The sequence below is a fragment of the Canis lupus genome, chromosome 24, assembly GCF_003254725.2.
Source record: "Canis lupus dingo isolate Sandy chromosome 24, ASM325472v2, whole genome shotgun sequence".
Lineage (NCBI taxonomy): Eukaryota > Metazoa > Chordata > Mammalia > Carnivora > Canidae > Canis > Canis lupus.
The window spans coordinates 11,183,035-11,208,132 of NC_064266.1; the positions used below are offsets into that span (position 1 = coordinate 11,183,035).

The following is a 25,098-nucleotide window of genomic DNA, read 5'->3' on the forward strand; positions in this document are numbered from 1 at the left end:
GGGTGGTAGAAGGGGAGGAGGGCAGGGGGTGGGAGTGAATGGGTGACGGGCACTGGGTGTTATTCTGTATGTTAGTAAATTGAACACCAATAAAAAATAAATTAAAAAAATTTGGTAGAATTCACCTGTGAAGCCTTTCAGTCCTGGACTTTTGTTTCTTGGAAGTTTTTAAATTACTGATTCAGTTTCAGTGCTGGTAATTGGTCTGTTCAAATTTTGTTTCTTCCTTTTGCAGTTTTGCTAGTTTATATGTTTCTAGGAATTTATCCATTTCTTCCAGGTTGTCCAATTTGTTGGCATATAGTTTTTCATATTATCATGATTATATTTCCATGATGCTTGTTGTTATTTCTCTTCTCTTCTCTCATTTGTCATTTTACTTATTTGAGTCCTTTCTCTTTCTTTCTTGATGAGCCTGGCTGGAGGTTTATCAATTTTAATGATTTTTTTTTTGTTTCTGTGTTATTCATGCCCTTTATTTCCTTTATTATTTCCTTCCTTCTGCTGGTTTTAGGTTTTCATTGCTGTCCTTTTTCTTGCTTCTTTAGGTGTAAGCTTAGGTTGTTCATTTGAGATGATTCTTGCCACTTGAGCTAGGCCTATAAACTGTCCTCTTAGAACCACTGTTGCTACATCCCAAAGGTTTTGGACAATTGTGTTTTCATTTTCATTTGTTTCCATGTACTTTTTTTATTTCTTTTTTAATTTCTTGGTTGACCCATCCATTGTTTGGTAGCATGTTAGTTAGCCTCCATGTATTTTTGGTCTTTCCAGATTATTGCTTATGGTTGATTTCTATGTTCATAGCATTGAGGTCAGAAAATATTCATGGTATGACTTCACTTTTATATTTGTTGAGGTTCATTTTGTGGGCTAATATGTGATTTGTTCTGGAATGTACCCTTGTGCATTAAAAAATAATGTATATTCTGCTATTTTATGATGGAATGTTCTGAACATCTGTTAAATCCATCTGTTCCAGTTTATCATTCAAAGTCATGGTTTCCTGGTTTAATTTTCTGTTTAGATGATGTGTCCATTGATGTAATTGGGAGTGTTAAAATCCCCTGCTATTATGATATTGCTTTTGATTATTTCCTTTATATTTGTTATTAACTTTTTTTTTTTGTATTTGGGTGCTCCCATGTGGGATCTATAAATATTTGCATTAATTACATCCTCTTATTGGATTGCCCCTTTTATTATATAGTGTTCTTCTTTGTCTCTTGTCGTAGTCTTTGCATTAAAATCTATTTTGTCCAATATAAGAATTGCTACTCTGGCTTTCTTTTGACATCCATTTGATTGCTAGATGTTTCTCCACCCTCTCACTTTCAACCTGCAGGTGCCTTTAGGTCATAATGCTCTTGTGGGCAGCAGATAGATGGGCCTTTTTTTTTTTTTTTTTTTTTGATGGGCCTTTTTTTTTTTATCCTTTCTGTCACTCTGTCTATTGACTAAAGCGTTTAGTCCATTTACATTCAAAATAATTATTGATTTATATGTTTATTGTCATTGTATTATTTGTTTTGTGTTTTTTTCTGAAGATTTTCTCTGATCCTTTCTTGTCTTTCTCCCATGTTTGCTGATTTTCTTTAGCGATATATTTGGATTTTTTTCTTTTTATTCTCTGCATATTTATTGTGGGTTTTGATGCATGGTTATCACTAGATTTGTATATAACCTCTTCTGCATATAGCAGTCTATATTAAGTTGATGGTAGTTTGTTTGAACTCTTTCTTTACTCCTCTTCTCCCCACATTTTAGCTATATGTAGTCATATTTTACATCCTTCTGTTTTGTGAGTTCCTTGACTGATTGTTTACAGAAATACTCATTTTTACTGCTCTTGTGTTTTCTGCCTTTATACTGTCACTTTTGGTCTCTCCACTCAAAAAGGCCCCTTTAATATTTCTTTCAGGGGTGGTTTAGTGATCATGAACTCCTTTAGTTTTTGTTTTGGGAAACTCTTTATCTTTATTCTGAATGATAGCCTTCCTATGTAGAGTACATTTGCCTGAAGATTTTCCCCAGTCAGTACTTTGAATATATCACACCATTCTCTTCTGATTTGGAAAGTTTCTGCTGAAAACTCCCTTGCTAGCCTATGGGTTTTCCTTTGTAAGTTACTGGCTTCTTCTGTCTTACTGCATTTAAATTTTTATTCCTAGTAACTTCCACTGCAGTGGAAGAAGTGGGGTGAGATCTAGTAAATGTTTTCAGGAGTTTCATCACTTTCTTCTATTTTGCCAATGTCCTCTTCACTCCAGGCTCAGAAGCATCTAATGTTGCAGGTTTCTGAGGCTTTTTATGACCACATGAACTATCAGTTTGGTTCTGTGTTTTCAGAGAACCAACAACAAAATATTCAGCTTTCTTGGATCTGCTAAGTTAGAGTTACTTCTCAAAATTGCATAGCTCCTGTCTCTTCTGCTGTTCTCTCCATTCTTATGGATATGTCTTTTATGTTAAATCCATTTTTGTACTTTCCATAGGGTTTTTGAGGGAAGCAAAGTTAGCTGACTATGGTAAGTCCTCCATGGTATTCTAGGAATTAAGCCATCTTTATTTATAAATTCAGTTATATTATATACTGTGGTCATTTGTTTTATTAATTAGATTTGTCTCTGAATGGATTTGAGTTGTTCGCTAAATATCAAATTTATTTTAGTTTCCACCATTAAAGATATTCAAATATGTGACTTAAATATACTACTAGAATCTCCCAAAGTCTTCAGTGAATGTTTCAGCGCATGGCAACACCACTGGGAAAAACTCTTAAGATACTAGATAGGAAGGGGAAAATTGTCATATAGGTACATCTGTTGGTATAGTCAGTCTTGTTAGTCTATATTTATAATTGCATTAAATTAGACATTAGAGATGCAAGAAAGGGTATCATAAGCTTTGAATTAGCATAGAAAAGCTTAATCAAGAAGGTGAATTTTGAACTTTTAAGGAAATTGATAGAACTTGTTTAAAATACAATCAGAAATAATTTGAATAAAACAATAGTTTATATAGATTCATATATAATAGATATTTCTGTTGCAGTCTTTCCCTTTTTTGTTTTTTCACTCTCTATTGTATACCAGAAATGTAGGTACAAGTGTCTCATTGTCTCTTTCCCATCTGTGTGATGCTTCAGCACTGTCTTCATATATGGCAGCATTAAGTAGTGAAAAGTCTACTTTGCTACTTCCTGTTGATTCAGTCTAATTCTCCATTAGTAAGATCTACAATTATGAACAACATTAAGGCATAGACATTTCTCTGTATACATTCTGCTAAACACACATATTCTCTAAAGTTCTGTCCAGGCACTCTTCAAACACATGGTTGCCATCACATTGAAAATAGAGAAACCCCGTTGAGGATTCAGTAACAATATGATATCTCTGGTTTGAGCACTCTCCCTCTCTCTGGTGAGACTAGAGTACTAGCTGCTCTGCCATTACTCTCCATTCCCACACACCCCTTTCACAGGTGCCTTACATCTTCCTCTACCCTTCAAAACTGCTCTTGCTCTTTATTTTACTTGCTTTTACTTGAATAGTGGGGCAAGAATAAATGTTACCCATCTTCTGCCTTAATCTATTTTTAAGAAAGACCTGGGAATAAGAATTTGGCTGGATTCCTATTGGGTTGAACAACACGTAGGATTTTAAAAACCAGTCATTTCACACTGATCATTACAGTTTTTGAAGCAGCCCCCAAACATTCTTAGCAATGTGATTGTGGCTTCTAAGTAGTATCTGCTCTCAAAAGCTCAGATCAGTAGCCTACAAATATGAGAATACTTTTCTCAGCAATTTAGTATGGCCATCATGTTTTGATGCTTTTTATAGTCCTCAAACTCACTTATTCTCTTTATACATGATTTTTCTTTATTATTAGAGGAAAACTTTTATTCCCTTCATTTCATGTGATAGTTGATAAACTTTTATTCCCTCCATTTCATGTGATAGTTGATAAAACTTTTATTCCCTTCATTTCATGTGATAGTTAATAGAGCATCATACAAATTTTATTCAGGCCAAATGCAGTCAATGAAATAATAGTACAATCACATTTGTTCTTCTGTAGAAAGTGAAAAATACTTTTCTTCTAAGGGATTATGTAGAAAATATTCAGTAGAAGCAAATATTCTAGCAGTTCTATCAAATGGCTTGTTTCAGAATTCCAGAATGTTTCCCACTTAATAGGTTGGTTAAGAAAGATATAATAGTTTGTGAGCAGTGCAAAGGAAGCCTATTAGTAAGACATGTTATCTCAGAACAAGAATGTATTTCTAAAAAAAGATAAAGTAGATCAGAGTTACTTTGGGAGATATTATTTTTCATGTGCATAGTAGAAAAGAAAAGACTCTAAACTCCCAGAATGGTTTGAGTTTGAGGATAATAATTTGGTCTGTGACTGATGCACTTGGTATTGTGGTATCTTAGCAATTTTCTAATTTCAAAACTAGTTCACAGATTTCCTTGCCCTCCAAATGAATGGCCATATCAGATAAAGAGAAATTACTAATAAACCAGTCATCTATAGCTAAATAATTTTAAATATATCTTATTATTTTAATTATAAAACATATCTTAGAATTTTTCCCAAATGACACCTTCTTTGATATCTATCTATTGTATGTCTTTATATTGCTGAAAATGCTCCTAAAACATCAAAGTAGGAGGAAAAATGCATATGCCTTTATCAACATGATATATGTTAATGCTAGATTTAAATAATCGTCAATTCCCAAAACTCAATGAACTAGAAATCATACATAACCTAGATCTGGTTTTTCTTCTTCATAAGAATTTCTTAGAATTGCAGACTCTTCCTTCATAAATAGAATCTCACTGGAAAAAAGGGCCATCATGAGTAGGAAATGACCTCTACAAGTTGTCCTTATATGCCTGTAACAGAGATCTAGCTTTGGAAATTTTATCTAACCTATTCATGTATTTCATATGTTGGAGGATTTATATATCATCTCATCCTTTTAAACTTACTTCATTTTCTGTCTTGGTTCTGCACAGTGCTGTGGATCTCCATGATTCAGATGGGTTCTAGGGAAACACCTGAAGCCCTCCCTTGGCTCTCCCTAAAAAACACTAAAAGATAAAACAATCAACAAGAAGATAAATACCAAGTTGCTTATTTTTGTTTTTCAAATGGAATATCATAAAATGCATACCTTGGTCTATATAAACCTCAAATGAAATGGAAGCATGCATTCTGAGGAAGTATGTATTTGTTGTACAATAAAGATTTGATTGTGATCTTACCTTTCCCTGACTTCTAATAGGGAAGGATATTATCAAGTATTTGAATAAAGGTTTTAAATAATAAATACTTGACAATCCCCTGAAACATCATGCATTCATCCGTAATTTATATTAGACCTTATGCCCCATTCTGAACAGTATTCCTTATTCTAAAAGAATAAGATCCTATGTTTGCCATTTTAGAAGTGGAAACTGATGAAATGTTAGGATGACATAATTCAGCAACTTTTTACCTTTCCTTCTCCTATAAAAACTTGAAAGAATATTAAAAGTTCAAAGGTAATTTGAAGTTTATAATTTTCATTGAATCAAAGATACTAAAGAAATGTTATAATGATCTCAATTTTTCATATGAAACAACTTCTGTCATTTCCCAGATACAAAACATAGTAAAGAAAAAATTCACATTTTGAAATATAACCAGAGTGCCCAAAATTGCCAATTCAAGATAGGTACCTTTTTCTGCCCGAGCACTTGTCACTTATCATTCTCCATCAAGTTCAGGATTAATAGTGCCTGTGGGCAATTTTGGCAGAGGCTAGAACCTCAACCTCTGTGGTTTGGGGACAGTACTTTTGTCAAAGGAACTTCTGTGGCATTAATTACATCAGTTGTTAACTACAGTTGTTGTCGTAGAGGTTTCCCTACTCTACAGCCAAGCAGCAGGGGCCCTCTGGAATTCTTATGTCTAGATTCAATGATAGACTGGAATTCAAGACCCCAAGCCTTTCTCCCATCTCCCTGCTACAGAAAGTTTATCACTCTGTAATATAATTAGTTGTTTGATTATGTCTCTTGAGTAGATAGCATGCTTTTTTAAAGCAAGAATTCAATCTTATTTCACCTATTGCATTGAAAGTGTTCGATTAATATGCTTGAATGAACAAATGGAAGAAACACAGTGATGCATTAAACCAAGAATTATATACTGTTTTGAAGTTTTACAAACCATTTACAATATGTATTTTCATTTAAAATTTGAACTGACCCTTAGAGAAAGATGTTATCTCCTTTTGCTGATGAAGAAACAAAAGGTTAGGGAGTTTCAGTTACACATTAAAAGAGGCATGATAGCAAACTGGTTAAGAGCATGAACTATGGAATCACCCTGCCTGGACTTGAATCCTATACTGCTACTTCTAGTTATGCAACCATAGGCAAGTTTCTTAGCTTTCCTGTGCCTTAGTTTCCTCATCTATAAACAGTAACTTCCTCATAATATTACTCTGAAGCCTTAAAACAATGTCTGGCACATAGGAATTACTATAAAGTTTGTGGGTATGGCTTCTCTGAATATAAAGCCAGTGCTCTCTGTACTAAACTACAACTGGATCTTAATGACTACTTCTAAAAGTGCCCCGAGAGAAAAGCATATTTTGAGTTTCAACCAACCATTTAGAAAGATCTTTTGAAACAGGTTATGGACAGTTAAAATGGTATGATATCCTGTATCCCTTTGTTTTGTATCATTGTGAGAAAGGCTGCTGGGGGAAATGATCCTGACATAATAAGCTGAAACAGAGACACAGAATGCTTCAAATGGAGCCACAGAACTCCCTGCCCTTGATGGACTTATATACAAGAACAGGTATGGTGGCTAGTCTCCAAGGATGACTTCCAAAAGAACCCTACTTCCCAGTATTCATATCCTGTGTAGTTCTCTTTCCTTCAGTCTGGGAAAACTTGTGACTGACTTTATTTTGCTTTTTTACTCTGAAATTCACATAACATAAAATTAATCATTTAAGAGTGATTAATTTAGTAGCATATAGTGCAGTGTTCTACAGTTACTGCTTCTATCTAGTTCCAAAACACTGTAATCATCCCTAAACCAAACATCCTACCCAATAAGCAGTTACTTCTATCCTTCATTCCCTTAGCCCCCAATAATTACCAATTTACTTTGCCAAAAGGTAGAGACCAGGTAAGAGTGATGAGTACCCTGAGACTGGAAACTCAGCTAGCCACATGGAGGAGTAGCATGAAAAGAGAAATACCCAACCAGCCTTACTAATTCAGCCATGCCAGTTGAGGTGTCAGAGATGTGAGCAAAGCAACCTTCTGGAACATTCTGGCCCCAGAAGACACCTGTAGAGAAGGAAGAACCTGATTGACAGAACTAAGACTCAGGACATGGCCCCAAGGAAGCCATGCTGCCATCTGCAGTTATTGAAGTGACTCCAACTCAGGCGCCAGCAATAATAAAAAAAATGGATGGATGGATAGATGGATGGATAGGTAATAGTATGTTACAAAGTGACAAAGTGGTAGGAAAGCAAACAAGGGCAGAGTATCAGGAATGCTGTGTTGTGGGTGGGGGGCAAATTGCAGTGCTAATTATGCTGATCTGAGGAGCCTCACATTTCTAACTGAGAAGCCATAAGAATTTTTGAGGCAGAAAGTTGTATGATTTAATTAATCTTTAAGAAACACTTCCCTATTATAGGGATAAAGGAAAGGAGTGGGGTTAATGGCCTACTCTTACCTAAGCACTTGTCTTTAAAATGAAGGTGAAAAGGCTGATGTTAGCAAGAGAAAATCTGCAGAATGGGGCCAAGCAAGCATTTCAGTGCAGTGCAGAAATGCTGTCCTCAATGATGGGTTCAGTTGTTCCAATCTCTACAAACAGTTTCTGGAATTTCACATTGCGTGGATCTGGGAAGTCTTAAACAAATAATTGGTTCTGGAACAAAATTAAATTATCAGTTAATGAAAGGAGAAAGTAGTGGAGAATAGAGAAGGAAACATTTTCCTTGGAAATCTCTAAATCATCATTTTGCAAGCTTGCTTGAAGTGGAAAAAACTTTTCTTCCCACAAAATATCAGTCTCCACTTTGGCATTCTCTACTTCCTCCCAACAACCCTCATTGCCCATCGTCCCTGAAGGTCCCAGATCCCTGAGGCTGGGACCCAAGATCAAATCGACATGTAGGAGAAAATTATCTTCATAGAGCTCTACCTAGGTCCTTCAGATATTAGGATTATATGTGAAAAAATCACCTGGCAAAGTTGCTGCACATTCAGAACTTCAAAGGAAAGACAATTGAAAACCAATACAAATGAGAAGAAAAATCTAAGAACAAATCTAAATCCAAACAATAGCAATAAGCACCAGAATCTAAAGTCTAAGAGTGTAAATGATGTCTAAAACCAACAGAAAAATTAGCTTTTATTGTTGTGCACAAGATGTGCCGGTTAAAAAAATATATATATATATGTTTATGTATATGTATGTGTATATATATATAGCATATATATACTTATATTATGTATATGTGTATATATATAGTATATGGTATAAATAAATATATGGTATATATAAATATATGGTATATATATACAAACATATCAATATATATTAATATCCCACTTTATCCCTAAATAGTTGATTATTCTCTATAAAAGTTTGCTGTAGAGGGGCACCTGAGTAGCTCATTCATTTGAGTGTCCAACTCTTGATTTCAGCTCAGGTCACAATCTCAGGATTGTGAGATCATGCCCCTGTCAGGCTTCATGCTGGGCATGGAACCTCCTTGGGATTCTCTCCCTTTCTCTTCCTCTATCCTCCACCCCCCATTCCCACTCAAGCACATTCTCTCTCTCTCTCCTTCTGTGTCTCTCAAAAGAAAAAAAAAAAACAACACAAAAACAGTTGACTATTAAAAAGCTATGGATATCCATTAAATAGCCATCTCCTTTGCTATATCAATGATTATTTAATTTGCAAGCATTTAATCACAATAATTTGGGGAATTATCCCGAAAAATCCCTTCATCAGGCCCCAGTCATGGTATGACTAACATTTTATTTTTTTATGACTAACATTTTAAAAATATAATTGTATACCTAATTTTTTGAAGAGTTTGTTTGCTTATAGAGCTTATAATTGCTCCATAGAGATAAGGAGAACGAGTCTCCAGGATAGGAATGGCAATTACAATGACAACAAAAGTAGAAAATATAAAGGAAAAAAATGAAATCAGTTTTATCCTTTCTGCCTTTTTGCAACTCACCTGAAAATGTCCTAGCAATTTCATAATTAATTTTTAAAAATGTTAGCAAAAAATGGACAATTTGGTTTATGATACTATACATTTATGGACTCAGTCCCAGGCAACTTGAGTGGCTATAAATTATCTTGATGGAGCTTGAACCCTCTCCATGTTCCAGTGGCATTTTACCTTCTTCATTAGAGCATGTAAGGCAAATGTGGACTGGAGCATAATTGGATAAGAATCACCTGGATGTTTGTTGGAAATTCATACTTAAGGCCCCACTGCAAGTCCCAGGAATCTGTAAAGCAACAGAGTGTCTGGGCTGGTAGAATACTGGGATGCACTCTCGTTGCCTCCTGATGGATAGGATGCCTGGGGCCTAGACGCACTGGGCCAGTCAGGATGGAACTAACCAGCTACTGTGTGATTGAGGGAAGCCCGTAGACTTCTCTGGATTTTATTTTCTTATAGCTCTCCCAAGACAAGACCCCGAACTCCTTGTAATACTGAGAAAGCTATGATTATATAGATATAATTATATATTTAATATATATTCCATTAATTGTGCTCAAAATCCTAAAATCAGACAAAATGAAAGGAGAAATATTTTATTATGGCATAACTCAATCTAAAATGGATATCAATAGGTTAAGGTTAATTGCACAGGACTTGCCTGTGTAAAGTATATATTTTTTTTTCTGAACTTTTGAATGTATAAGACAACACGTTCTATTAATCATAGCGTATTCTTTCATTGGAGGATGCCAGTAGTCCTTCAGAATATCCCCCACTGTGTGTCAGCAGCATGACCACCAGTTTTCCATTGTGTGGGTAGACAGAAAGAAATCTACTTTAAATGCCTGTTTGGATTCTGATACCAGGGCAGTTTGCCCAGCATTGTTGATACTTTTATTCCCCTCTGCAAACATATTTGGTGTAGAAACGAATGTATTTGTGTTATAATAGAGACCACTGTACACAAATCTGTGCTGATAGGAGAGGGTCATTTTTGTGGCCCTCTCAGGTGAAGAAAGTGTCCCTAGAGCTGGTTTTATTTTCTTTGTCACTAGATGTCACTGCATACACAGCGTGCTTACTGTGGCAGAGGGTAATGGGAGCCCTGAGAGCAGGGGAAAGAGGCAAAATAGATTCTGGATGCCTTCCCTCTGATCTACTTGGAAGATATCTGGGCTTTGGATCTCATTGAGGCATTCCCACAACCTCGTTTAATTAGGCTAATCCCCTTAATGCTCTGTCATTTTATAGATTGTGTGAAATGTAATTTAAATGTGTGCAAATCTTTTGTCATTCAAAGGACCTTTGTGTGTGTGTGTGGGGGGGTCATATGTGGTAAATGTATCTTATTCAGAGTTTCTTTTGGTGTGGAATTATGGGCAGGATGCAAATTGGCTACTTATATGCTGCTTCTAATTCAGGGTTATATCCTGTTAAAAAGCCAATTTGTTCTCAATCAGAGTGAAACATTTAATAGATGTTCAAAATTGGCTCCAAACAGCCTATTTGCTAGCTGGTGACATTGTGCATCTGCTTCAAGTTAAGAAACTTTAATTAAAATTACAATTCATCTATCCAGTGTCCTTTCAAATTTCAGGTTGATATTTGCATCTTTGGGGGCCAAAGGCATGCTCGGTTAGGCCCCAGTCCAGTGATTTCTCCTCACTTAAGAGATTAATTCAAGTTGCTATTGCAGCCTTCTAGGGAGACAGTAATTGACATCTTCTCTTCTTATTCCCAACCCCCAAAGGTTTTGTGACATTCTTATGGGGAAGACCCTGCTGAGTCATTAGTGGAATTTCACCTTCATATTTTTATTCACTGAGATCCCACGGCAGGCAGAAATTTTACCCAAGGCATCTAGTATTTAGAATTCCCCCTCTCCTTAGCAGCAGAACCAGATGTGAACAGATATCTTACTGGAACTTGGACAAGCAGGTCCTTAAGTTAAAGCCCTACACCCCTGCCTGTGATCTGGTTTAATTAAATAAGCACATATAAGATATTAACATATAACCCAGGTTATGATCCTGACTCTCTTTATTTGGTTGTGAGAAATCCGGGCCTGAGTTTTCTCATCAAAAAAGGGAACTAAGAAAACCTACCTTTGTCTACCTTACAATGTTGTTGGGAGAATCAAACAGGATAATAGATTTGAAAAAAGTCAAAACTGCTACATAGATTCATGGCATTTTCTTCCTATTTCTGATAATTTAAATGGTGACACATGTTTTAAATAAAATTAGAACAGCAATCAGTTTATATCACTTTCAAAAGTTATCTGTAGTTTTTTTCTTCTCTTTTTTTTTAAAGTTTATGTAATATTTTAGCCAATAACTAAATGTGATCAGGAACTTTGTGACCAGAGATATTCATTTTCCTATGCTCAGCCAACAGGCAGTATCTGACAAATTAAAATAGAAGATGACATCACAGAACATGGTGGCATGTTCCTGGCCACCCATGTAGATTATATTCAGGTGACAGCACCGATCATCTTTATTTCAGTGCAGACCTTGAGATGCCAGGGCTGGATTTGGGGAGTGTGGAAAGGAGATGCATTCAGGGGATAGTTGCCACAGCTGAAGTCATGTCAAGTCTCAGAACAGGCAAACCTGTTAATTGAGGACTTCATCAGTTTCTATTTCTAAAAAATATACCCCAAGAGACCCAAGAGAAAGTTATGTAAATCTTGTTGGATATGAAATTCTTCTCACAAAATAGCATTTTGATGAGTCTAAGGTAAACAGATCAGATCCATACTGATTAAATTTCCATTAAAACACACATGATTTTAAGAATGGAGTGATGAGGAGGGGGGGTTGTGAAAATGAAAATGATTTTATTTTATTATTTTTTAAAGATTTTATTTATTTATTCATGAGACACACACACACACACACACACACACACACACACACAGAGGCAGAGACACAGGCAGAGGGAGAAGCAGGCCCTAAACCACTGAGCCACCCAGGCTGCCCATTAATTAAATCTTAAATGTGGTCAGGTCTTGTCCCAAATCTGCTCTTGAGATAGCCTTCTGACTTTCCTTAAAAAATGGTGTGTCCCATGAAATAAGAGAATTTTGGTAATGACAGCACATTTGGTAGATAGATGGTGGTCTTCAGAATTCCAGCAGCTCTCTCCATAGACATCACAGGGATGAAAGGGACCCTCTCATTCTGGGTGGGATTAGCACTCAACAGCCCCTGTGTTGTTCTTCGTGGCTTTCAGCCTTCGTGGTTTCTTGCTTCCTTATGGTCACTGTGGCCACCTAGAAATTCTTTTCAGGACTATAATAACCAGATCAGCTGCTGCAGGCTGGACCTAGGTGGAATAAAGGGAGGCGGAGGGCACTCCAGCAGACCCTGTCTGTTCCCAGGTCCCAGCGCACACCCCAGGGTCACAGCACACAAAACCACTGTCCAGCTCCATTTGATAAGGCGCCATCCCACACGACCCATTGCCCCTACTTAAGGCCTGGGGGGATACACTCCAATAGCATGCACCCTTCGCCCACAGAATACTAGAAAAAAATACACACCCAGGTCTTGCAGTAAGCAGGAAGGCTTTTCTTGTTAATTTTCCCCCTTCAGATACTTCTCCGTGGAAATCTTTAAGGTAGATTTGGGGAATTTATTTCTTAAAGGTTGTTTTTAATATTAATCTTTTGATAGAGATCATTTTAACCTATGAATAACAATTAATGGGGGGAAAGGAGGCTAGTAGGAGTTTATTTTATTTTGAAATAAAGCAGGGCATCTCCTCACTCCTTGCTTTGTTCATCAGTTGCCTGATGCTGCAGGGTAGACAAGTTTTCCCTAAGTAGCATCTGGTCCCTCTTGAAGGATTCCACAGGCGTTTTGTCTCTCTCAGGTTTTAAATAGTGGCCTCTGGGGTGAGAGACCATCTGGCAAGGCGTCACTTGGCCAGTTGGTCCTGCCTGACTGCACACCACCCTGCATTCCCCTGCATCAGATGGCCCCAGTACCCATCGGGGTCCTGGCTGAGGGCTGGACAGCAGGCGGTGGGATTTGGTCTTGGGCAAGGGGCCAGGGTTAGTAATAGGATCTCTAATGAAGAAGACGGCAAGACTACATGGTTTTAGGATGTGGGCTCATGGTCAGCAAAATGGCTTTCAGTTTTGGTTCACTTACCTCCTAGCCCAGAAGCCACAGGCAGCTTCTCTCAGCTTCTTACATCTGGAAAAGGAGGAACATCCGTAACAACTGGGTTGTTGCAAGGTATTAGTGAAATTACTCCCACTGTAAAGGTATATCTTATATCAGGAAACAGGGTACATTGTTATGGTTATAGAGGATTGTGTAATAAGGGGACTATTTGCAAACTTGCAGACAGGGTTTAGGAAAAGCAAGAGGGAATCTGTGCAATATTGCAAGGCTTGTGACATCCCAGAGCTGTTATCTGCTAGGGCTGAAGGGCTAAAACCAGGAAGCAGTTACAGGAAAGCAGGGAGGGAGCTTCAGGGAGAAGGTACATCCTTTCACAAGCTGTGTACTTTTTCAGAGGGGCAGCAGCCAATGTGTGACTAGAAGAGGGGGTAGACACTGAGGTGAGGGGATGATAATACTCTAAGAATAATCTTTGGCCCTCACTCTCCTTGTGCTCTTCTGCAGGTCCCACCCATTACCCAAACTAAATAGTAGTGCTGACGACACCCTCTTGGTGCTCAGGTATGTGTGGAAGGCTTTTTATTCTTGAGACATTCAGCCTGAAGGTTTTGTTTTTTTGTTTTTTTCCTAGCAGGGGAGCATGCATGGCACATTCCCACAGCAAACATGCTGGAAAGCTGATGCACACAAAAGCAGCCCTAAACCCATCACTGATGGGAGTTAGTGAATAAATGCCTAGCTTCCTCACCCTTTGCTGTCTTCTGGAGTAACCCCAGGCTCTACCACCAGTTGTCTACAATGGGAACTTTTCTCATGGTGTGTGTGTGTGTGTGTGTGTGTGTGTGTGTTCACGCACAATACACACAATACATCTTAACGAATAGAGTTGTTCCATTGGACCGAACAAGTCACATGGGCAAGTCTATTGTCAGTACAGGATGGAGCTACAAAGGGGCCTCATATAAGAAAGCATGAACAACTTGGAACCAGTACTCTAATCAAGCATCTGCATCATTTCTCTCTCCTATTATAGTGGAGAAGATGTCCCTCCTCCCTCTTGTGCTCTGAGTACCATCTTCCTGCTCTTCATCTTGAAAGGCAGGGTGGATTTTATCCTGCTAGAGATTGGATAGATTCCTGTCAGAATTCCTTGGAGTGTTTGAATAAGTGATTTTCTGGGAACCGACCTGGATCCCCTAAAGCAGAACTTCTGTAGGAAGAACCTTAACATCTACATTTTAGTTATGTGTATGCAAGGGACAGAATAGGTATGTGTGTTTCATAGGTTTCCATTTCAACACAGCAATAAGACCCAGTGGTTGAGGTTGACACTGAGTGCTCCCATTGATCTGATCATACTCTTTTGTTAACTGATATACGTGTATTGTAATGGAGAATATGTTTGGCAACTTACTGTAATCCCCATCATTGTTGCCTATGGGGTAACCATGGTTTTACTTATTTTGAAGGGTAGTGAAGGGGGTTGAGGAAAGTTGCTGTTTTATGTGAACAGAGGCAAAGATCACATTTCAATCATATATTTATGATTGCATAGTGCATAATAGGTAGGAGAAAAGAGTTTGTGTTTTGAATTAAATTGAATTCCTTTATTACATTAAAAATATTTGAACTCTTCAAGTCACATAGAATTTAGGACACCTCAGTTAAATCCCCAATATTTTATTTAATTGAAGACACTGAGTGTGTGAATCTTAAGAAATGGGCTGATGTCATTTTTCAGCATGGCCCAAGTCCCTAGAATTCCTGTTGGCAACTTCAAGGGCTGCCCCAGCTGTAGGGAGAAGTGAGTTGGCAGTTCTGTTCCATGTCTGATCTGAAATTAATTGCTTAAATGTGTTAATTGGATAGGATATTAAGGTATGCAAACATAAGCAAAAAACAATAAAGAGAACATTGTAGTCTCCACTAAGGCCAACTATCTATCTTCATTGGTTCTCTGAAGACAAAAACTGTAAAGAACCTTTCTTCTGATGTTAAGCTTTCATTCATTCCTTGGGAGATATAATCAACCTTTATACAAAAATTTTAAGGATACATATTTTGTGAGAATGTCCCTAATTGTGTCTAGTATCCAAGAAGGAACGGTTACATATTTTATTTATTTATTTGTTTAGTTAGTTATTATTTTATGCAGGTGAGTTTCAGTTAGAAAATGAATTTTAAACCACCAATCTGGGATCCCTGGGTGGCGCAGCGGTTTGGCGCCTGCCTTTGACCCAGGGCGCGATCCTGGAGACCCGGGATCGAATCCCATGTTGGGCTCCCGGTGCATGGAGCCTGCTTCTCCCTCTGCCTATGTCTCTGCCTCTCTCTCTCTCTCTCTCTCTCTCTGTGTGTGACTATCATAAATAAAAATTAAAAAAAAAAATAAACCACCAATCAGATGGAATTTATTATTGAAACATATAGGATAGAATGTGGTAAGGGTCCAGAATCAAACATAAAGTGAGTCATAACATAAATTCCACTGAGTTTGAAAGATAACAATGACTAAGAATCATTTATTTTTAAATACTCTTTTCTTAATGTTGCTTACAAATGGGGCTTTATTCTAAGAGCCCTTTGATGGTAATAGTGCCCGAGACTCAAACAGATCACTTATATATACAGGGACCATATAATTTATTATCCAAACTCAGAGAAATGGGGTGGTATTTATAATTAAGCTATAATGATAGGTAAAAACTGGGACTATCTTTGGACAACTGGACGCATGCGTTACTCTACCTGTATACTTTATTCATAGGAGTGTTAAGTTCCCCTCTATGTTTTGTGTAGAGTTATTATGCTAGCTGTTTTGTGACTTAAAAGAAATTAGGCCTCCCTCAAAAAGAATCTAAACCCTCAGGAGATAAAATTAGTAAAACTTTAAAAATAAGTAAAAATAAATTTCAAAGGAAAGTAATGTACTGTTAAATGCTTGATGGATGAATAATGATACTTATTTATTGATTGTGTCCTGTATGTCAAGTATTGCACTGTTTTCTTCACTTCACCTCTTTTATGCAGGTGAAAAAGAGCTCTCTACAAATAGATATATCCATGTAGCATTATAATAAGTGTAGAAGTCAATATTTAAAACCAAGTAATTTGGCTTAATCACCAAGTTCTCAATTCTTTGACAGCCTCAGTGGAGCAAGAGGAAGAAGAAGGGAGAGTAATTAATTCATATATGACTCCTAGGGTTTTGAGCCTTAATGACATAATACTGACAGATAGAGGGAAGTTGGGAGTAAAAGTCACCAATGATTGGGAAGCAGAGATGAATTAAATTTTGATGCAAAACCAAAAGCAAGGTAATTACAAAGAGGTATTAGTTAGGAACTGTCTGTGTCCAAAGCCTTCTCAAAGGAGCATCTAAGTCCCAAAAAGGCTAAAAGTTATGAAATGCATTAGTGGTGGGTTGGAGACTAGTCCTCTCATTTCCTGCCTGAAACTCCTTCTTTGAACAGTACCAGGCCTGCCAACCGAAAGGGCCCAGGAGCCAACTGGGGAAATGGGATGGAAACTTGATAGAGAGATGACAGATGCATGGGATGCAAGGAAAAGCACATGGAATGCCCTTCCTGAAGAAAGACCAGCCTTGAAGCTATGAAAGTGAGGAAGTGCTATCAAAATGGAGTGGAGAAAAGAGATGTAATAAAGTAGGTCATATGAGGTCATGTCTCTGCAGGGCAAGGACTGAAGGGAGGACACACAGTCAGCAAAGCATACAAGCTACAAGTGGCCAGAGGGGTAGGAAGGAAGACAAGACGAGGTAGAGTTTCAGAAGCTGAAGGAGGAGGGGACTCCAAGAAGGATATATGACTATGAAATGCTAGAGAGACTCAAGGTTTGATTTCTATCATGTGCTGGGTCAGTTATTAGTGCTGCATATCTTAGCTTATTTGCTTTCATAATAGCACTGTGTGGCAGGTGTTATGGTTTCTATTCTACAGATGTCAATCAGGAGACAGGGAAGTGACCAAACAGAGCAACATCAGGAAGTTGCTTTTACCCTAAGGCTAGTGGGACAATGGGGACATGGTACTTTTGCCAGAGACTAAGAACCTCAAATCTTTGAATACCCAACAGGAGCGAAATTCATAGTAGGATCTTATTTGATGGACCAGGAGCCATGGAGGAGACATGACTGCTGAAAGAATTGGGGTAAAATAGGGGGATTATGGGGAAAGAAATACTGATCCTGGCTTCCCCTTCCCTCCCACACTTCATCTTTCATCTGGCTTCTCCCATTGGCTGGAAGCATCTAGAACACAGAAGACAAGGGAACTTGGGAAATGAGTCCTGTAATACATACCAGAAAAGGAAAAAGGCAGTAGATACATCTACTGGAGTAGACAGGAAGCTGACTTGCATTTCCACACATAGGAGATCATTCATACATTTGTTTTACACATATCTTACAGGCCAAAATTCAGTCATGTGCCACCACCCACCCCTTATCTATAAGGGAGGCTGCATGCCCAAGAAGAAGAAGGTAGTATAGAAAATAGTGGCCATGGCAGTCTCTACCATAGGCAACTACATTACAGACAGTACCATAGTGGCCATTGTAAGAAATACAAAAGTGAATAAACTGTCACTTCAGCTAATGTGGGCAACTGACATAGTCACAACATAGACTATAAAAAGTGGAGTAATAGAGGCACAGTGTGTGGCTGGAATGCTTGCAAGAGATTCAATCTGATTAGAGTACTAAACTGGAAGAATTTTTGGAGGTTATAGAATTTGAAAGGATTTTAACAAGCAGGACTATGGGGGGAAAGCCATTCTAGACTTAGCGAAGAGCTGCATGCCAGGCACAGAAATAGGAGAACTGTGTGTATTTAGGGGATTGGGAGTAGACTAGGGTCCCAAATATGTGTGGGTTAGGGTGCAATGAATAACTGGAAAGAAAGATAGTTAAAAGAGAATTAAGCTTGGGGTAGTTCTGAATATTAGATTTGCATAATAGTGAAACTGTAGGGGTGAGGGTGGACTGCAATGGAACTTTATTCTTACATACATTTCAGAAACACAGAAAGATTTTGAATAAGTAGAGCTCAAATAATCATAGCTGTGTTTTAGGAATATAACAGGCACATGAATGGGTGTTATGGGCTGAATTGTGTTCTTCCAAATACATATGTTGAAGTCCTAACCCCCAGTATCTCAGAATGTGACTGTATTTGGAGATCCCATCTTTAAGGAGGTCATTAAGTTCAAATGAGGTCAACAGAGTATGACTGGTGTCCTTATAAGAAGAAGAGATTAGGACACCAACACAAACAGAAGAAGCACCATGTGAAGACACAGGGAGAAGACCTGTATCTTCCGACCAAGAAAAGAGGACTCAGAGGAAACCCAGCCTGTTGACATCTTGATCTTGTATTTCTAGCCTTCAGAATTATGAGAAAATGAATTTATGCTGTTGAAGCTACCCAGTCTATGATACTTTGTACTTTGCTACTCTAGCAAACTAATGCAGTGGCACTGATTGCATCCAGATTTGATTACCTGTGTACTGCAGGATAGTGGTAAAATTTCCTCTTAATGAATTCTTGTAACATACTTTAAGACCTTAAATTTCTCCAATTTTGGAAGGGCCTTTAAGCTGCAGTGTTTTAAGAGGACTCAGTATTCAGAAATATAGTCTCCTAAAACACATATGGCATGAGTTCTCTTACTGTAAAAAGGTCAGTCCATATAGTTGAGTTAAAATGCACAAAGGTAGTATGTCAGTTATGCACTGCCAACAACAAAAAACTGCAAATATTAGTGACCCAAAACAATAATTTTTTGTTTTTGTTTTCATGGAGCTACAGATCAGTCGAGAAGTTCTGTTAATTTGGACGAAAGTTGGCTGCTTTCTGCTGGATGTATTCATTTGTCTGTGGTCAGCTGGCAGGTGGGTTGGGGTCTGATAGCTCTAGGACGGCCTCCACTTGGTTGACTCAGTTCTGCTGCACATGGTTGTCACTCACTAGCAAGCTAGCCTGTGTTTCCCATCACAGAAAGCAAAGGAGTAAAAAGAGAGCCAGAGAGTGTATGGTCTCTTGAGGCCCAGACCCTACACTGGCACAGGATCACTTTTGCAACATGCTGTTGGCTAAAGCAAGCCACGTGTCCAAACCTACATTTGAAAGTGAGGAAAGACACCCCACCCTTTATGGGAGTATCAGAAAAGTCACATTGCAAAGAGCAGGGATACAGAGAGCAGTAAAAAAATGTGGGACTGTTTTCACACTCAAAGATAGATTATTCCCAATGGTAGAAGTGTAAGCCATAGTATTACTGAGTTACCTTAAAAGGGAACACCCAATGGAATCCCTCATTCAGTGCAGGCAGGAATTCCCCCAAATTAAACAGAAAAAGACAGAACCAAAATAAATAAATAAATAAATAAATAAATAAATAAATAAATAAATAAATAAATAAATAAATAAATAAATAATCAATCTCAAAGATGATTCCCACCACCTGCATTTGACCTAACTTTTCTCACTAGGCCAAAAAAAAAAAAAAAAAAAAAAAGGAAAAAACACTGTAGCTCTCTCCCACTCCTGCCATCATTCAGGGTTGAGTTTGAGTTTATCTGGCTTCAGCTGTGAGTCACAGCTGACTGAGGGGTGGGGGCGGGTCATGAGTCATGGCCTGAAACAAAGATAGAATGTGATGGGGGTGGACCAGAAGGCGGTACAGAAGACACTACAAGTTTAGGCATTATCTCAGCATTTATGGTGATTTCTCCTTTCCTGCAGCTGGGGAAGCTGGGCTGCATGCCCCCTTCTGAAATCTCAAAGGGGAGATACCACATGGGCTCTATGTTGCTGGATAGGGGACTTACACCTTTGTGTTTCTTTCTTTTTTTTTTTTTAATTCTTTTTTTTAATAATAAATTTATTTTTTATTGGTGTTCAATTTGCCAACATACAGAATAACACCCAGTGCTCATCCCTTCAAGTGCCCCCCTCAGTGCCCGCCACCCAGTCACCCCCACCCCGCGCCCTCCTCCCCTTCCACCACCCCCAGTTCGTTTCCCAGAGTCAGGAGTCTTCCATGTTCTGTCTCCCTTTCTGATATTTCCTACCCATTTCTTCTCCCTTCTAGAGTAGCTGATTTCAGAAGTGTTAGTATCACTGCCCTAACTGCACTACAGCTAAACTAACTCCCTTCCATCCCTGTGTGCCTGTTCAATAGACCATTCCATCCTGGCATCCCCAGGAGTGAGTTACCTGGTCAGTTTGAGAAGTTAATATTTAGAGAATCTAGTAGTTGCATATGGTTTCCTGCATGAAAGAAATAATAAACCCATGTTATCTATTGACCCACTCCCACATCTATTTGCATTTGACAACTAAAAAAATTCTTTGGCTCAATGACAGTTTACCTCAAGTCACTAAGGTAGGAATTATTTTCAGCTATTACTCTCTGTTTTAATTTTGGCTGCACAGTAACCTGAGTAAAGTACACAAATATTTGTGCATCTGGCCTCAAGCAGTTAACATGTCTTCTACACTGGGGTAAAGATTAAATGAAAATCCTGTCACCCCAGAATAATTCTGGAAACAGAACTGCTGAATGTTTGCCAAATAAGGTGATCACTAGCCTTAAGATGCTGAACTTTGAAATGACATATAAACAAAGGCAAAGCATGGCTGGCTCCCATTCAACCTGGTCAACAACATCCTTTATTACAGGACATGGCATCATTTTGATTCATAGCAGAATAAAAAGAATCTATTTGTATATTTGGAAGTTTGAATGAGGATTTCCTGAGGTCCTGATGATGTCATTTCTGCTTTACAGCAACCTTGCTTTAACCGCTAGAGTTAAAACCAGGTCATCATTTCCATGCAAGTGTGTGCACATGCGTACACACACACACACACATTTCAGAGTCTAATTAAAACTCAGTCATACATCATTTTCACCCAGATTAATGCTGGCATCAGATAAAAATTTCAGCTCTGAAGGAAAATGCTTTAAGCTAATCATACTGTATTTGCATTGCCTGCCAATGAGTGAGTGCTGTTTGTTAAATCCTGTAGAACACATGTACCCTGGACACACTATTTAATGAGGACAGAAACAAAAATGTTGGTTGCTAGTATCCAGGAAAGATGCCGCTGGCCTCATAAGCTTCTTCCCTAAGGAAATACTCGCAAATAGAAAATAATCTATAAACTGTTGCTTTTCCATGATTGAGTTCCCCAAAGAGCCACTTAGGGTATTACCACTGACCCATGATCAGTTCACTGTAAGTTTTCATCACTGCTAATACCATCAGCCCTGCAGAAACTATGAATTCCGCAAAAGATGACCCATAGATTTAGACACAAGAGGATGTACTCCCTCCCAGCACTACCAGGCATAGAAACTGGACTTGGGGAGGCCAGGATGAACATGAGTCTGGTTGCAAAATCCCCAAGGGGTGCCACTATGTGTAGCTTCCAAGAATGGCTTAGTCCTGAGGAGTGCTTAGAGTATATTGTGCATATCCCATCCACACCTCTTACCCTTACTCCTTCAGGGCATAGAATCCCAACTTCCTCTTTGCCTAAGGGCCTCCTCTGGCCCCCACAGCCAGCAGCTCAGACATAACATTAACAGCAGTTTAGGCTGGAAGTGAAGGGGAATGAATACTTCCTAGGAGCAGCGCTCAGTGAATGACACACAGGACTTGGTACATACATACCTCCGCCATGCCCTTGCTGCCACTCAGGTGAGATACAAGAGAGCCATAGATTCACACCATTTCCCAGTGGTCTCCAGTAGGACTAAGTCTCACAGCAGATTCGTAGACGAATCTATTTGCCATTGAATTATTATCTCGGGGATTGCCTTTGGGGAACCCATTCTAAGAGAGGAGCAAACTCAGTTAAGACCCTCTGTTTTATGTAACTTGGGGGAACTGGTAGAACATCTTGACATTCTACTCTGACTGGGAGTACATCCCATGGTATGTTTGGGTCCTGCCTTTGAGGAGACAGAACTCACCACAACACAGCTGGCTGTTTCCTCATCACAGGAGATACATCCTCCTCACTGTCCTGTTTTGCCTTTACACACATGCCAGCCTGTCCATCATACAGAGCAGTCCCAGAAGGAAGTCAGCATTCTGTGGGGTTCTGATCTTTCCAAGGAGAAGACGACCCCACTTACTTCTTTTAGCCATAAGGCCTAATTCTGCTTTCCTGATAGAGTATAGCCCCAGATTTCCCTCTGGTTTTCGTATACAATGCATCCTATTGCTTTGCTTATATTCTCATTGCCAAAGTCAAAACAGTCCTCCTGAGATGTAGGTCAGATCATGTCACTCGATGTAGAAGTGATCATGTCCGTTCAACCTGGCATAAGCTCCCTTGGCCCTAAGAATATAGCTGTCAAATTTTGACCATGGTCTGCAAGGTTTCATGGTGACTTGATTCCTAGAGACCACTCCAACATCACTTCCTCTCACTCTTTTTCACTCCTGGCTCTTAGAAAATGGCAACATATTCCACTTGCAGGATTTAGCACTAGCTCTTCCCTGGGCCTGGAGCACTTTTCCCTGGGCCTGGAGCACTCTTCTGCAGATGTGCCTGAGTCTCTGCCTCAATTTATTCAAGTCTGTGCAAATGTCACAGGCCTTTGCCAGCCAGTCCAACACCCCTTTAATTTTTATTGCCTACCTTACTGAATTTTCTTTTTTTTTTTTAAGATTTTATTTATTTATTCATGAGAGACACAGAGAGAGAAAGAGAGAGAGGCCGAGACACAGGCAGAGGGAGAAGCGGGCTTCATGCAAGGAGCCCATTGTAGGACTCGATTCCGGGACTCCAGGATCATGCCCTGGGCCAAAGGCCGGTGCTAAACCTTTGAGCAACCCGGGATCCCCTGGTTTTTCTTTATAGCAGTCAGCACCACTTGACATCACATGTACTACTTTGGTGGTTTTTTGTTGGTCTTCCCACTACTATGTAAACTCCACCATTACTTCACTGTCATCATGTGCCTGGCACACAGAAGATGCTCAATTAGTAACTGTTTGGCTGGCTGAATATATGATATTAACTTTAAAAAGATCTCAGAGTGATCTATCAATATTTTCACCAGAATAATAATTAATATGTAGTCCAGATGTGTTTTATATTGTTTATTTCTATATTTGGATTCTTATCTTTTTAAAGGATTGACCCCTTACTCTCCAAAGATACATATTCCCTGTTTTACAGTTATTGTTGTTGTTTTCCTTTGGTATTCAGTCCCAAGTGAATGTCTAAAACTGGAGATGGACTGATTGAAAAAGTGGCAAAGAACAATGTGCACCCCAAAGTGAACTACTAGCATCTGTGTCCATTCATCCATTCAGCAGACATAAACTTAACATTGTATGCCAGGCATTGTGGTACATGCGAGGGATCAATTGGAAAACACGTAGCCAAATATCTCTAACCTAATGGAGCTTATATTTTGAAGGGGGAAACAGAAGAAAATATAAACATAATAAATAAGGAAATTATTTAGTATGTTTGAAGGACACACTAGAGTAGTCATAGAAGGCCTCATTGAGAAGCTGACTTCTGGGCAAAAGTTGAATGACTGAGTGTGAAGCCATGTTCATATATGTGGGAAGAGCATTCCAGGGCATGCTCATGCAATAGCCAGGGCAGAAGTCTGAGACAGGAAGGAGCATGCCAACTGTGCACGGACATAGGAAGTCAGAGGCCACTGAACAAGGAGGAGCAAGGAGGAAGAGTGATAGGAGATGATACCTAGAAGAAACACAATGTAGGTCACACAGTTCCCTGGAGGCATTAAAAGAACTTTGATTTTCACACAGGCCAATAATTTTTAGAAGGCGATAAAATAGTAGCTGTTGCCAATCCATTCAACTAAATCGTATTTCCTGATTGTTCCATATAAAAGGCTATTCCATGAAAACACAGTATGTCAGCACTATTTTTGATAATTATTATATTGTTACTTAAGATGATTGTTACCATAATTTTAATTACACAATAGTAAAGTATTACTATTGACAATACAAAAAGGAAAAAATAAAAAAAATTTGAGGCTTAAAGATTGGCTCTTAACTTTAATTTTTTAATAATAGCTTTATTGAGATCTAGTTCACAGACCGTTCAGTTCTTCCAGTTAAAGTGCACAATGCAGTGGTTTTTAGTATATTCACAGAGTTGTGCAACCATAATCATGATCAATTTTAGAACCTTTCCACCACCCCAAAAAGAAACCCTATACCCACTAATAATCAGTCCTTATCTCCCATGTTGGCCTTTTTCCCCTCTGTCAGATTTAAAAATAAGAATCATTTACTTTACCAGCAAAAATGGGTTTATTTGGGAATAGAAAATTGCAGTTCAGGAAATGCAAGCTATGGCAAAACCATAGGCAAGGACAACAAAGGAGAGAAATGTTATTTTACGGTGAAAAAGAATGGAGTTGAGAGGAGTTGTTTTGAACTAAAATCCAATGGGGGAAAAACACCAGTTCAGGGTGATGTTGGTTTCTCATTGGCTGAGTTGTAGGGGTAGTCAGTTTCTTATAGGAGGTACATTGTACATCTTTCCCTTTGGGGGGCCTATAATTAATGATTCATTCTTAATTGAGATTCTTCTTTTAAGTCTGTAACAATTCTTCCTCTAATTGACATTGAGTGGTAGG

The 25,098-nt window shown here is 38.5% G+C and overlaps 2 long non-coding RNA genes across 7 annotated transcripts in view; one reads left to right on the plus strand and one right to left on the minus strand.

Annotated features, from left to right (window-relative positions):
- Positions 1–8,758, minus strand: part of LOC112673361 (uncharacterized) — a 34,052-nt gene extending 25,294 nt beyond the window's left edge. For 4 of the 5 annotated variants that reach the window (XR_003144750.3, XR_003144749.3, XR_007405498.1 and 1 more), the window contains exons 1-2: positions 8,706–8,753; positions 5,007–5,108 (exon numbers count right to left, since the gene is read on the minus strand). This is a non-coding gene — a long non-coding RNA (uncharacterized LOC112673361). Of the gene's footprint in view, positions 1–5,006; positions 5,109–7,767; positions 7,966–8,705 lie in introns of all 5 variants that reach the window. The other variant, XR_003144747.3, reaches the window with a different exon arrangement.
- Positions 1–25,098, plus strand: part of LOC118352252 (uncharacterized) — a 101,631-nt gene that overhangs the window by 73,474 nt on the left and 3,059 nt on the right. Inside the window, exon 2 of one of the 2 annotated variants that reach the window (XR_004809099.1) lies at positions 13,933–13,989. The exons of the other annotated variant lie outside the window; for it this stretch is intronic. This is a non-coding gene — a long non-coding RNA (uncharacterized LOC118352252). The remainder of the gene's footprint in view (positions 1–13,932; positions 13,990–25,098) is intronic. 2 annotated transcript variants of the gene reach the window in all.